Below are 15,246 nucleotides of genomic sequence, written 5' to 3' on the forward strand. Positions count from 1 at the left end.
CTCTGCATGTTGGTTGCACCACATGATTTTGTACATGATTTTGGCTGGCAAAAGATGTGTAAATATTCATATATGGTGAATTTGGTTTTGTACATTAATTATAAATTAAATACTAAATAATAAATATTTTTTTATGTATAATAATGTATTATTATTATTATTATTATTATTATTAAATAATAGTGTTGTCAAATGATTAATCGCAATTAATCGCATCCAAAATAACTTTTTGTTATAATATATGAGTGTGTACTGTGTATATTTATTATGTATAATATAAATACACACATACAGTATATATTTAAGAAAAATTTTATGTTTATATATTAAATATATTTATATATAATATAAAATATAATAATATAAATATATAAATGTAAATACATGTAAATATTTTCTAAATATATGCTGTATGTGTGTGTATATTTATATATACATAATAAATAAACACAGTACACATATATATATATATATATATATATATATATTATGTGAACAAAAACTTTTATTTTGGATGCGATTAATCGCATTTAATCGTTTGACAGCACTAATTTGTAATAATAATAATTTAATAATTTATAGCATGATAAATTATAAATTAACATTTTTTTTCTAAGAAATAATAATAAACACTTATGCCAGACAACTTAATATGCTTTAATTTCCATCTTTTAGTAAGTTTTTCCCTTCCTTAATTATGATATCAGGACAATTGTGTCACTCTGAAAGTATATTTTCAACAAATATAAAAATGAAAAATATAATATAAGAGGCGTATTCAAGGCATTGCATGTATGAATGGCATTTATGATGTATTTTTGAATAAATGAAGATGAGCATCACATCATTGACAAAGAACACAAATTGTGATGTTTAGCAGAATGTTAACACTGTTGTTCTCCATACAGTGGATGTACTGTATTTTTAGAAAGTGCTAGTTAGCAGCTTTGGTAAATGAATGGAGCCGCTTTGCGGGTTCCTCCGTTTTACACATTCCACACATCAATACAAAACCCAGATGAATATTTAGGAGATAATTTATTTTATCATTACCTTTCATTAAGTCTCAGAAGCCATTCACACCCCGGCCTGACACCATAGCCGAACGATAACTAATTTCTTAACAGTGACCTAGGTGGGCAATTAAGCATAGGCAGAGGGCTGAAAGTGAGAAAACATCTAACATACATGCCACTAATTGAGGCGCCAAGACAAGAATGACTAATGTGGAGGCGTGCAGTTGAGGGAATTAGAAGCGTACTGCACCACTTTAACTCGCGCTCTCTTTCTTTTCTCTGAGCAAATGTCTTGGGATGCTGGTGGACAGTCAAAGGCACCTGTGCTTTCATTACCAGACACCACTGAGCACTATTAGCTTTGAGAGACTGAGATCAGTCCAAATGAGTGAGAGACAGTGGCTTCCCTGAGCCAGCAGATGCTGTTTACTAAAACATAAAGGAATAGTTCAGCCCCACAAGATGAGAATTTCATAATGGTTTACTCATACTCATGTCATTCCAAACCTGTATGTTTTTCATTCCTTAGCGGAACGCAAAAAGTGATGTTTAGCAGAATGTCTGAGCTGCTCTGTTCCAAATAATGAAAGTGAATGGGGGAAAATTTCACTATTATTCAGAAGTTTTGGGTCCAAACTATTTTTTTAATGTCTTTTTTGCTCATCGATGTTGCTTTTATTTAATCAAAAATACTATAAAACTGTAATATTGTGAAATCATATTACAATTTAAAATAACAGTTTTCTATTTTAATGTAGTTTAAATGTCATTTATTTCTGTGACGCAAAACATTAATTCAGTCTTCCATGTCACATGGTCCTTAAAATACATAATAAATACCTTTTTTTCATTGGATATGCACTTTTAAAATATTTCTAGTGAATGTAGTCGCTTATAAAAATATCATAAATTGAAAAAGCAAAACAATATTACAACAATAGATGATATAATTGGTAAATATATGTTTGTTAGATTTTAAAAGCATGAAATTGTAATGATATACATACTGATTCAGTGATAATGTTAAAGCTATTGTCACAATTTTATATTTTCAGCAAAGCAGTATTTCAGTAATTATGCACAAAACGATTTACAGGGAATTGTAAAAGTACATCATAATTATAGGTGGGTTTTCATTTCAAAACAACACAAAAATGCCCCAAATATCACAAAAATCCTGGTGGGACTGAAAACTCTTACTTGACAGTCATCGTCACCATTCACTTTCATTGTATGGAAAGAAGCAGCTCTCACATTCTGATATAAATCACTTGTTTTGGGTTCCTCAGTCATTCAGGTTTGTGAAACTTTCACAGGGATATGCAATGAGAAACATTAATTGGTCTATATAAATAAAGGTGACTTGTATGGTAACGTCTGGATTTTTCAGGAAAAAAAAGCCCCAACAGTGAACACAAAAGACTGCAGGAACCGACATGAACATCTTGCATGAAATTTCAATATCTCTTTGGGCCATTATTGAAAACTTCTCCTGCAACAGTGTTCTTCCTCCCTCTTCTGTGCCTGTTGGATATTGCTTCACAGTCTTAGTTCACGGCTATAAACTGTCACCAGAACAGATGGCTTCTCCAACTACAAGCTGTAATCATGTCAGATCCATCTGCTCTTACTCAATATCACTTCCTGCTTAGATGGGGCTCCACAGGGCCCGTGTCACACCTGCAACTTCCTGTTTCCCCTCACCTGATTTCCTGCTCCAATGCCCCTGCTGTGATCATTTTTGTTCAAATATGAAATGCTTTTAGAGAAAAGTTGCTCTGAATGAACGGATAGTTTGATGGATATATGTGAGTATGGATGAATGGATGGTTTCATGGATGGCTGGGTGTCCAAAACGAAATGAGGCACATTTGGGGGTTTTACATAACGATTTATTTTCTTTCTTCTTTCTATTATAAATAAATACAATAATAATCATCATCAACTTTAATGTATACTTTGTTGTTGTTTATTGTTGTCAATAAAAAGTGTTATTTATTAATAACAAGTATAATAATTGTTGTTGTTATTAATAATAATACACCTTAGCATTGAACTTACTAACTTTAATATTTATTATTATTATTAACAACAATAATAATAATCAAAATCAGAATAATTAACCGTAACAATCATAATACTATTGTTGTTTATGATAATATTATTGCTGCTGCTGTTGTAAATAATAATAATAATAATAATAAACATTACCATAAAACATATTATTATTATTATCATCATCATCATCATAATTAACTGTACTTAAAACTTGCTAGCTGTAATATTTACTATCTTATTATTTTTGATAATAATATTATTGCTGTTGTTGTTTTGTTAATAATAATAATAAACATTACCATAAAACATGGTAACATGTAAAAAATTACAAATTATTATTATTATTATTAACAAATAATAATTTCCAGCATCATAATAATTACCCATAACCATTAAACTTGCTAACTGTAATTTTTACTGTAACGCTCACTGTAATCTTCTTAATATTGTTGTTGTTATAATATTATTGCTGTTGTTGTTTTGTTAATAATAATAATAATAAACATTACCATAAAACTGGGTATCTTTAATATTTACTTTTATTATTATTATTATTATTATTTAGGCTATAGTAAAGTGAAACATGGAAACATGAAAAGCCTGAGGGTGATTAAATAGTAACATCATTTTCATTTTCGGGGTAAACTTCCTTAAAGAGGATTTCATATATTAGGCAACTCTTCCAAAGTCTGGCACCAATCAGCCGCTGCACGGCAAAGTCAAACCTCTTCCGTCGGGCGAACGCCGGTAACTATTTTCCTTTTGTTGTTAAGAAGTAAACTATTCTCCGCAGGATACCTGATGAGAAGAATCCAGGAGATGGTCTCATACTGTGCAGGGGAATGTCACTCACTCTCGAGAGGCAGTTACCGTTCCTCATCAGCATATCAACCACTGCACATAATCTCACAAACAAAACACATTTACATACTCGTGTGTCAGTCATTCATAATCTTGAATTTAAATAATGGGGAGAAAGGTAAGTGCAGGCGGAATATGGAAGAGCTGGAGTGTTTATGGGTCTGTGTGTGATTGGTAATTAAGCTTGGGCTCTGTGTGGGTAATGTGTGTTGATTACTGGGCACTGACCAGTGAAATGTGAAGGACAGAGAGAGCAGTCGCTGCTGTGAGGGACCTACATTGAGTGCTTTTAAAGAGCCCGAGTCCCTCGTAAACGCAGAGGCATCCATATTTCAAGCCGTACGGGACACATTTGCATTTTATAATTCGTATTTCAGGGTACAGCTTGCATGTTTTTTGCAAGAAGACAGTTATTATGAAAAATTAAATGCAGAACGCTTTCTGAATGTTTCTACAGTTTTGTGTAATCTAAAAAATATTGTTTAGTATGTCTAATATGTTTCTAATTTGTAAAATGTTATGTAATGGTTAAAATCTACAAAATCTACAAAAATTACATTGAATTTCATAAACTATTATGGATTTAAAATTGTTTATACACAGTGTTTTTTAAGCAAGTGTTTTATGTAAAGTTATATTAAGATTTGTATTAAAGTCATTTTTCTCATCTAAGGTTAATTATTAACCTTACTTATTATTAGCATTATTACTATTAGTAGTAAACAATAACAATATTATCAATAATAATAATAATGTATTACCATTAATAATAATAATAAACAAGAATATCAAACATAATAATGATTAGTATTGTAATATTATTGCTATTGTAAAAATTCTGTATTGTGGACTAAAAATTAAAATGCAAATTGGAATTTTTACACATTGGTTCTGTTCACTGCTTCATTGCATCTCTTGTTTCAATTTTGCTTTTTATAAACAAACGAAGGGGCACGTGGAAATTAATTTTGTGGTAATATGCATTATTCTTTTATTATACATAGCAATTACATATCAGTTCTAAATAAAAACCTGAGTTATAAATTGAGTACGCTCATAGGGATAACGGAAATCATTTTTCAAATGTGCACCGTAGTGGACTAGCCTTGAATAATCCAAAGGTTCGTGAGGCAAATGTCATCCCTAACCCTTTCCCACCAGGCATGAACTGGCCAACAGACTGGATCTCAGCGTTCCCTTCCTCTCTTTTGTCCCAGGGGTCTGTCTGTGGCGTCCATCCAGGTCGAACGCACAGGTAAGCCCATGCTGTATCTCTGCTCGGGACCTGTGCACCCTGCCATCTTGGCAGGTGCTGCTCCTATGTCCTATCCTCCGATTCGTTTAAAATCCCGGCTGGTGGGTCAGTGCCCCATGTGTGGCGCAGTGCTGATTTCAGCTCTGAGAGGGGCTGGGGGCCAGCAACCCCTCTGAGAGGCAAGATAGTAGCATGACATTAAAAAGGCTTCTGGGTCATACTTAATAACAGGTCTAATCAGAAGTGTCATGCTCATTCAAACAAACGGTGCCCCCCTCAGATTTATTTATTTATTTATTTTTAGCCCTTTTTTATATGCTACTGTCCAAACATTTGGGGTCAGTAAGGATTTTTTTGTTATTGTTATTATTTCTTTTAGTTTAACTTAAAAATTAATAATATCATTCAGCAAGGATGCGTTATAATATTTATATATATATAATAATAATTTAATATTTTATATATATATATATATATATATATATACATATAAAATTTTATATTAATATATACTGTGAAAAATGATTTTCAAAGCTGTAGATAAAGATTATTGGAGTATGTTTTACAAGACAATACTACTTTCGTTTTTTTACTTAATTTCATATTTAAACAATTACGGATTTAAAGTTGTTTATACACAGTGTTTTTTAATGATAAGCAAGGGTTTTATGTAAGGTTATATTAAGATATATATTAAAGTCATATTTTTCTCATCTAGGCCATGAAGTGAGCCAGAAAAAAATATTGGTTCATGACACACCTGGGTATAATTTATTGTGTAAACTGATTTGAATTAAATACTTTGTTTTCGACAAACACTCTTCTTTGCCCCTGCAAACTGCTAACTGTTGTGCTCTAAAGTGCTATTGTGATTTGATTTATCTACAAAAGTCTGTAATTTAAAGTGTCAGCCAATCTAGAGAGGTAAAATGACACCGTCTCCAACCTTTTCTGGTGGGTAAATTTGACCCTAAGAGAGTGCATTAGTGTGCGTTGGAGCATTTAAAGTCTGGCATTTTGGCATCACATTACATTCAACCACTCTTAAGCTGTTAGAACTAATTGGACTCTCTCTCATTTCATTATCTAATGTCAAACTAAAGCACTGCTTTAATGCACTTAAAGACTTTTTTAGAGACTTAAGTCACGGCAATGCAGCTGTTAATATTCCCACGTGCAGATCCCTTAAAGACGTGATAAATGGTGTCTAAACCCTCAGCCAACATTAACGATTAGCTAGCATTCATCAGTGCCCTACTACACCTGAAAAGCAGCTATTAGCCTCCAGGCAACAAAACACATATAATAAATGCGCCTCCTGCAACCTAATTTATACATTTGCGGAAAGCCAAAATAGCCAACCTGAGCAACCTCGGTGTGTAAGCCAGCAGTTTACAAAGAAGTGATAAATATATATATATATATATATATATGTATATATATATATATATATATTTATACAGTATATCTCCATTTGAATACGTCTGCTACAGAATGATCAATAGTGCAACATATTTGCCTAAAAGTTCTGGAAGGAAAAAACAGAAGTGAATATGAAGATATTTGTAAATTGGTTATATGGCTAATGGAAACCCTTAAAGCTTTTATCTCTCTTATCGGCTATAAATGGATATTCCAAGATCAATAAAAGTTAAGATCAAACTTGTTCTTTCTTTTCTTAAGAAAAATAGGTTATAGTGAGGCACTTACAATGGAAGTGAATGGCAATCTGTAAATGTTAAAATACTCATTTTCATTAATACAGCCGCAAGACATAATATATGTGACCTTTTCTGTGAACCCATAAGTGTTTCATGGGCTGCCTTTGAATTTTAGAAGTCCTTCAGACACAAAACTCATATGATTCCAGAGTTTCTAAGGCATCGTAATTCTCGTAATTCTCTAGAGTTGCCACCTTTTGTGTGCAAATGGATAGTATGGTGATAATTTATCCCGTAGCCTTGCTCATTGTATGCCAAAATAGAAATCTTCCCAAGCGTTTTTTTTTTTTTTTCTTGGATGCACTGGGCCATTTTCAGTAAAGCAGTAAAGCCTCTCATTCTCATTTCTCACTCTTTGAATGGGGCTTGCTTGTCCAATCAAAAGGACTATGGACTCTGTGCTCCTTTCTGTGTGACAGTGGATTACCGCTTTTGTTGGTGATGTTGCTATATATTGTCTGAACAGTGGGATGTCCTCAAAGAGTTTGTCCTTTCTGGGTGCACAGACACTCACGTATACATGCACATATGCATACACACTGTAACACAAGCTCGATAATTGCTGTTTGGCCAGCCCTGAGGGTGTTAATATTAAGCTGGCATGAAGCGAAAAGAGTGCCATGAAACTGCATTTGTAAAAGTCAAAGTTCTGCTTTGGTCAGCAAAAAGAAACCCACAAGTCTTTCACAATTTGTTCTTTTTTTCTTCATTCTCAGAGTCAGTTTTGAAAGGAGCTTGTGAATATTCCATAATGATGGCACGTTCCCTAGACAAGAATGGCCCGTTTTATCTTTATGCATCCATATGCATGAACCCTGCAACAAAAACAGAGTAAATTAAATTTTATTAATACAATGAATCTGTGTGTTTAAGTTTGGGGTTGATAAGATTGTTTAATATTTTTGAAAGTAGTTTCAGTAAAAACAGTAATATTGTAAACTGTTTTTTTATTTGAACATATTTTAAAACTAAAGATTAATTTTCATCATCATTACTTCAGCCTTCATTGCCACATGATCCTTCAAAAATCATTCTATTATGCTGATTTGCTGTTCAAGAAACATTTCTTATTTTCAATGTTGAAAACAGTTGTGCTGCTTTATATGATTTTTCAGAATTATATGATAAATGGAAAGTTCAGAAGAACAGCTTTTAATTGAAATGGAAATGCTGTCACTTTTGATATATTAAATGCATTCTTGCTAAATGAAAATAGTAATAAAAAGTCTTACTGACCCCAGTGTTTTGAATTGTATTGTATATAAAATGTGTAGATTGTAGTATATAAATCATATACATTATATGCCGATAAATTAATCTAATTTGTTTTCTGCACAACAATTTACAATAAATTGTTGGCATATACATTTTTTAAGCATGTTGTGGGTACAATTAAATTAGAATTTATTAATAAATGCAATTTATTTCGTCAATGCTTAAATAAGGAAAAGAGCTCTTGTATGAATGAAGATAACAAGGACATTATTTGTGACATGATTACATCATTGGATATCTAGTTTTGTTTAATTTTATGTCTCTCTGATACTTCAGAGAGAAAATTAATGCAAAATACAGTTTTAATAGGCTTGTTTTGCACATCAGTATCTATATAAAGATCAGGATAGCTAAGGATAAGAGCTTTGTGACTGATTAATGAGATTTCAGTTTTATCTTTTGTTAAGGTTGTGAACATCCAGTTAGAATCTGCTTTAAATTACAGATTAAGGTACTTAATGAGGGGGTGGAAGGCTGTACTGATGGGAAATAATATATATTTGTGTGTCTTTGACACAATAATAGAAATGGACCAATAATGTTGTATTATTTGTCCAAAGGGAGGCATGTAGATTAAAATGAGTTGAGGGCCCCAGATAGATCCCTGGGGGATGCCCTGCCTAACAGCAGCTGAAGAGGATTTATGTCTCTGAAAAGGAACAAACTGCTGTCTGTCATTGAGATAAGATGTGAATCAGAGAAAAACAGTGCTAGAAATGCCAGTGGCTGAATAGACATGTGTAGCTTTTGTTTACATAAATGCATCATTATTCTCAGGTTTAACTCTCCAGGGATCACTTTCCTGTGATTTGTTCACGCATTTCCTACTTAAATGCAACCTCTTTTGACATCCTGAATGTCTAGTAAATATGTGATAAAAATGTGTCTGCTTACAATTTACCATTTGCATAAGTGTTTCGAAACAACAGAGGGATGTCTTCAACCTTGAAATGACTAATCAAAAAGGATGTTACAGAATCCACATGCATCTCATGCTTTCATAATTACCTTGTTCAACACATTAAAGTGTTTTGTTATATCTTCCCATCTCTCATTTCTGTATTTATTAAAGTTGAATTTGTTTGTACATGTTGTAAAGTAAAAAAATAGTGTCACACTAAGTCCCCAGAGAGTGTGAGACAGGCCCGCTGTTGCTCGACAGGGTGCATATCTGTAACCTTGATGTCAAATGCTTATTAGCACTTGCTTCTTCTGTTGCCCTTCTCAAAGAAACTGCCAACACTGAGAGCGTTGAATAAATGCACCCTCAATGTGCTCTGACAGCACTCAGTGCTCGCTTAACTGCGGCGTTTGATTATGTGCTTATTATATACCAGTAAACAGATGCGTGGACTGGTGAGGCTGAGAAGGCTGATATGATTTGACAGGCTCTAGAAACAGAGGAACAGAGTAGACAATGGGAGGAAGTAAAAAAAATATTATTTAACCTCAAGATGCAAATTCATCCCATCTGCAACTCACTACTGGGCCTTTCACACTTTAAATTGGATAAACACAATCTTGTGTTTCAGTTAGGTTTCAAGATTTCACATTGTACATTGGTAAACCCTGGGTTAATGTTTTCAATTGCATGTTTATGAAGTTAATAACGTTTGATTTGACAAATATAGCAATGTGTAACTGTCCATGTGTGGAAGTGTTGCTATGTAGATTTACAAAAGTGAAATTTCTGTCAAAATGTACTCATGTAATTTCAACCATGTATTACTTTTTTGACGCACACAAAATATTTTGAAAAATGCCACAATTAAAGTAAATGTGACCCAAATGTTCTTGAAAATATATTTCGTGCAAATCTTACTTTTGACATTTCAAAATCTCCATTAAGAAATCGCCTATCCATTAAGATTTTTAAAATATACAAGAATATAACAGTTTATCAATCTCGTTACCTCTTTGTCAGTTTTACCTCTAGAACTCAGGCGCTGAAACTAAAAGTTTTTCAGACTGTACAAAGCCATGAATATTTAATGAGGCGGGCACTGAGGCAGTTTATGATTGGTTGTATTCTATGGCGGCTGGGACTTCTCTAGAGTGAGAAAGCACAGATGTCACTTATCAATGTCAAAATGTGTGCTCAGATCTATTTTTTATTTTAGTGTCTGCAGTGTTTTCCAAAGAGCTTCACTAAACAGTGAAATTGCTTAAAGGAATAGTTCACCCAAAAGTGGAAATTCTATCAGCATGAAATCAAAGAAAGTCATACAGGTTTGGAGTGAGTTGAGGGTAAGTAAATTACAGACTTTTTTAAAATCATTTTTGGTAAACTAGCTTCTTAAATAATTGATACATTTATTTATTGATACATGTTTCTTGCAAAGAATCATCCAGTTAAGAGCTTAATCACCCAATCATCAGGACAAAAATAGATTAAAAGCCTAACGTTCAATGAAAATCATCTGACCGGAACTCAAAATGACATTTTTACAGTCTGTTGTCCAATTAACTTTGATCTTTGCCCCCATGATAATGATACAGGTATATAATCTAGACTCCCATTAAAGCAATGTTTATACTCTATGTTGCTAAAGAACCCTATAGCATTCTAGATCCATAATTTCAAAATGTCAAATATGTGAAACATTGATTAGCCTAGGGTTAAAAAGAGGGTTTAAAAAAACATTATTCAAGGGTTAAGAGTGTGTGAAAAGCCCTTTCTGTGATCAGCACTAGTGGGATATGATGTCTGTGCCAGAAGATTTTCACTGCTCTTGTTTCTCTTCTCTTTGTTCTTTTTCTTTCCTAAAGTCTATGAACTTTGATGCCCATTTTGTTCTGTCCCCCATTTCCATGTCCCAGGATGATTTGTGGAGCTCACTGAAGGGCGAAGTGGGATTCCACCAGGTTAAAACAATGAGATCTGAGTGGGAAAGTGATAGATGAACCGACTCCAACCACATTTGTCTTCGGTTTAACATTTTCTTGTATCAATTGTTTCAGGAAAGCTTGCTTAATATGCATTTCTGAGCGTCCTGGTGCTGAAGGAAAGAATGATTCAATAGAACTCTGGAATAAAAGAGGAATAGCAAGACCATTTGGGATTTCAAGACTCTAATTAAGAACAAGGTACTTCATTCTGCCTGTTGTAATGAGAGCTCTATAACAAATGTTGGGACCATAGATACTATATAAGATTGTCCAACTAATCGCTCATGTTCAGAATTGAAGTAAACGGCCAACAATATCGTCCAGCTCTGAAACTTCTTGAAATATTGCATGACATGTTTGAGTTTGTAAAATTGGATTCATTGTCTGTTTATGAACCCAGTAGTAAACCTCCTCCCTCTACAATGTCATGAATTAACCTAATGGCTTGGGAATAAGACAAGGAGCATTGGGAAAATATGGAAGCGTGCTCATGTGCAACCATGTGCAAAATTGATATTTCACAATATCTGATTTATCACGGCTCTCATTCTGTTTAGCGTCATTGTCTGTTTATATTCACTTTTTTGCAGTCAGAAGATTGTGTGTTTATACATAAAGGTCGAAGAGAACTTTACAACCGGACAGTGTACAGCTGTGATGAATAGTCAGTTTTGACAGTGAAATGGGTACTGTAATCTATATATTGACAGGCAGTTGATAAATGGCATGAAAGGCAGGTGTTCACTGATAATGAGCCAGTGAAGCAGCCAGCTGATTAAGCTCCAACTTTGATTCCAGAGCTCAATGTCCTTTGATTCATCCTTTGGGAAAAGACTACACAGATGAATAGAAGAATGTTGCTCGGTAGCTATACTTCTGGGTTTAAGATGCATACAGTGTTTGTCAAAAATTTGTACAAGTGTTGTACAAATGCCAAAACGGTTCATTTAACTACATTTCTCAGTAGTAAGGAAGTGACATTGCTAGTTTCTTAAATCATGTAGTATTTTAGTAGTTAAGTATTATAACCTTTATTTAACCAGGAAAAAATCTCACTGAGATTACAATCTCTTTTGCAGGTGTGTCCTGGCCAAGATAGGCGGCCCGAGTTTACATATACATATAACAAACAATAACACACAATACACAAAATACTACGCCAAAAAAAATCTTGCTAAAGATATAGCCATTAGAAACATTTGCAAATCTCCAAGTCTTTCTCCAAACCACACAAAAGTGTTTTAAAATATCTAAAAGGCACCAACTGATTTAACCTTAACTTCATTTGAAGAAAATTCCAGTCCGAAGCGGCAGCATATTTAAAAGCCTTAGTACCTAAATTAGTTCTAGCAGAAGGTACATTGGGATTATAATACATTTGTGAACGCCGTGAATAATTACCAACTGTTTTTTGTTGAATCATACAACAGAGATACTGTGGTAAAAAAACTAAATTGCCTTATATATCATTAGGTACCAATGCATTTTTCTTCGAACAGCAAGAGAGGACCAAGCAACTCTACTGTATAATGTACAATGATATGTTACATGTTTACAATCAGTGATAAACCTTAAGGCACCATGAAACACAGCATCTAAAGAGGAAAGAAGATAGGATGGTGCATGTTGGTACACTACAAATTATCCAAACATTAATGGCAAGAAAACCCCTTATACTTGAGAGCAGCTACTTATGAGCTGTTTCTTGGAGGTTTCCATTGCAATTTTGCGAAATATTCCTTTTTTGAATTGCCTTTAAAAACACCTAATATGAGGGTAATATCTTTTTGCCATATATTGGAGTTTTTGCAAAACTGACGTTTCCATCGGGCATATTTTCAATTTCAATTTGCACAATTTGAAGGGTAATGGAAACGCAGTTAATGCATTGAATTGTAAACCGATTTAGAATCTGATCACAAAATCACTTTTTTGAGTCAGTTCTTTTCACTGAATTGCTCAAAAGGATTAGCAAGGTGTTCTGAATCAGTTTGGAGTTCTGTTTAGAGTTAGAATCAGCCATACTCAGTTGATGAATGAATCACTTTGAGTTGGCTGTTATAAGTGAATTGAATTGCAAAACAATTCAGAACAGTTTGCTTACCAGTTTGTTCAATTTAGAATCTGAATTAGTGATACTTGGTTTGTAAAGGAATCACTATTTTGAGTGGGTTGTTTCAATAATTTGCTGAGATTAACAACATTTTCTGAATCAGTTTGCAATTTGGAGTCAAATCTAAACTTGCAATATTTGATTTGTAAATAAATCACTATTTTGAGCCGTTTCTTTTCAACTAATTGGTTTAGAAAAATGTTTTGAATTGTTTTTTCAGCTGAGAATCAGAATTAGCAATACTCACTTCGTGGATTTACCACTACTTTAAATTGTTCTTTTTAAAGGGATAGTTCACCCAAATATGAAAATTCTGTCATTATTTACTCACCCTCATGTTGTTCCAAACCTTCTGAACACAAATTAAGATATTCTTTATGAAATCTGAGAGCTCTCAGACCCTCCATAGACCGCAAGGGTCCTTACACGATCAAGGTCCAGAAACGTAGCAAGGAGATCAGTAAAATAACCCATGTGACATCAGGGGTTCAACCGTAATTTTACAAAGCAACGAGAATACTTTTTGTGTGCAAAAGAAAAAAAAATTACTTTATTCAAATTCCTCTCCTCCGCATCACCCTACTGCCATTTTGGAGAATATTAGCTGGACGGAAACTGCGTATGCTCGTTAGCCGCACAACAGACGTGCTGTTTTCATTCAAATCAAAGCGTAAATATACGTAGAAGACGTATCTGCACGGTGTGGCTGACACAGAAGAGCGTGCGCATTTTCCGTCCAGCAGATATTCTCCAAAATGGCGCTACACTGACGTAGAGGAGACGAACTGTTGAATATATTCGTTATTTTTGTTTTCTTTGCATACAAAAAGTATTCTCGTAGCTTCGTAAAATTACAGTTGAACCCCTGATGTCACATGGATTATTTTTCTTGCTGTCAATGGATGGGTCTGATGGAGCTCAGATTCCATCAGAAATAACTTAATTTGTGTTCCGAAGATGAACGAAGGTCTCACGGGTTTGAAACGACATGAGGGTGAGTAATTAATGACAGAATTTTCATTTTTGGGTGAACTAATCCTTTAATATCTTAGTCATATAGCTTAGATTTGCAATTGACTCTGACTCATTAAAATGGCTCACGCATTGAATTGTTAGCAAGTCTGTGTAAAACAGTAACAGATATATACAATCATTTGGTTGCATGCATCCTATTGTTGGCCAGATACATTTTCTGTAGTGTACAGTAGTTACTTACTGCATTTCTTGAGTAGCTTGCCCACCACTGCATGTATGTATGTGCTACTTTTCTTATATTTATGATGGCACTCTTGATTAAACTTAGTGGGAAGTGATATGCTTTCAATATAAATGTTATTCTTTCAATCAAATCCAAGCCAGTTATTCACGCTACAAGCTTTTATGGAGGGGAGCGGATACGCATCAAATCTTTCGCTGCAATAGCAGTAAAATGCACGGCTGGGAATCCAAACTTGTAAAAACACTCCCAAGGACTATTGCTGTTCCAGAAGGTGCCTGTGGTTTGTTCCTTATGGGATTGCGTGACGAATAAGAAGAATGATGAATGGACTGTCTCGGGGCTAATCTGTCTTCTGAGGGGTTAAACAGCATTCGGTTCAAACCTTGCTAACTGTTTTGTCTGAAGACCGTCTGAAGACAACATGAAAGCGCTTTGTTGTGTTAGCTGTGGGAAACGTTGCACGTAGACGTTTACAAAGCATTTTTGTGTTTCTTTCTGATATCAGGGCATGCCAGACATGACAGTTTAAAAGCTAGAGTCTGTTACTGTGCAAATGAGCAAAGCAGTGTCATCTTTTCTGTTTTCCAAAGATATCTTTAATCAATACCATTTATTTCACTGCTTTACCTCAAAGTGTATTAGTATTTTGCATGTAGTGAAACAGAAATGTCACAGGTGTTAAAAGCATTTTTGGTGTTTGAACACAATATAATTGTGCAATCTCCTGTCATCTGCTGCCAGTGAATGTCTTTACATCTGAATTCAAAGTGATAAAAATATCTCAAAATGCTTATGGTTTACATTTCCCAATACACTACCCTTCACATGCTATTATAAAT

Source organism: Barbus barbus, assembly GCF_936440315.1.
Source record: "Barbus barbus genome assembly, chromosome: 50".
Lineage (NCBI taxonomy): Eukaryota > Metazoa > Chordata > Actinopteri > Cypriniformes > Cyprinidae > Barbus > Barbus barbus.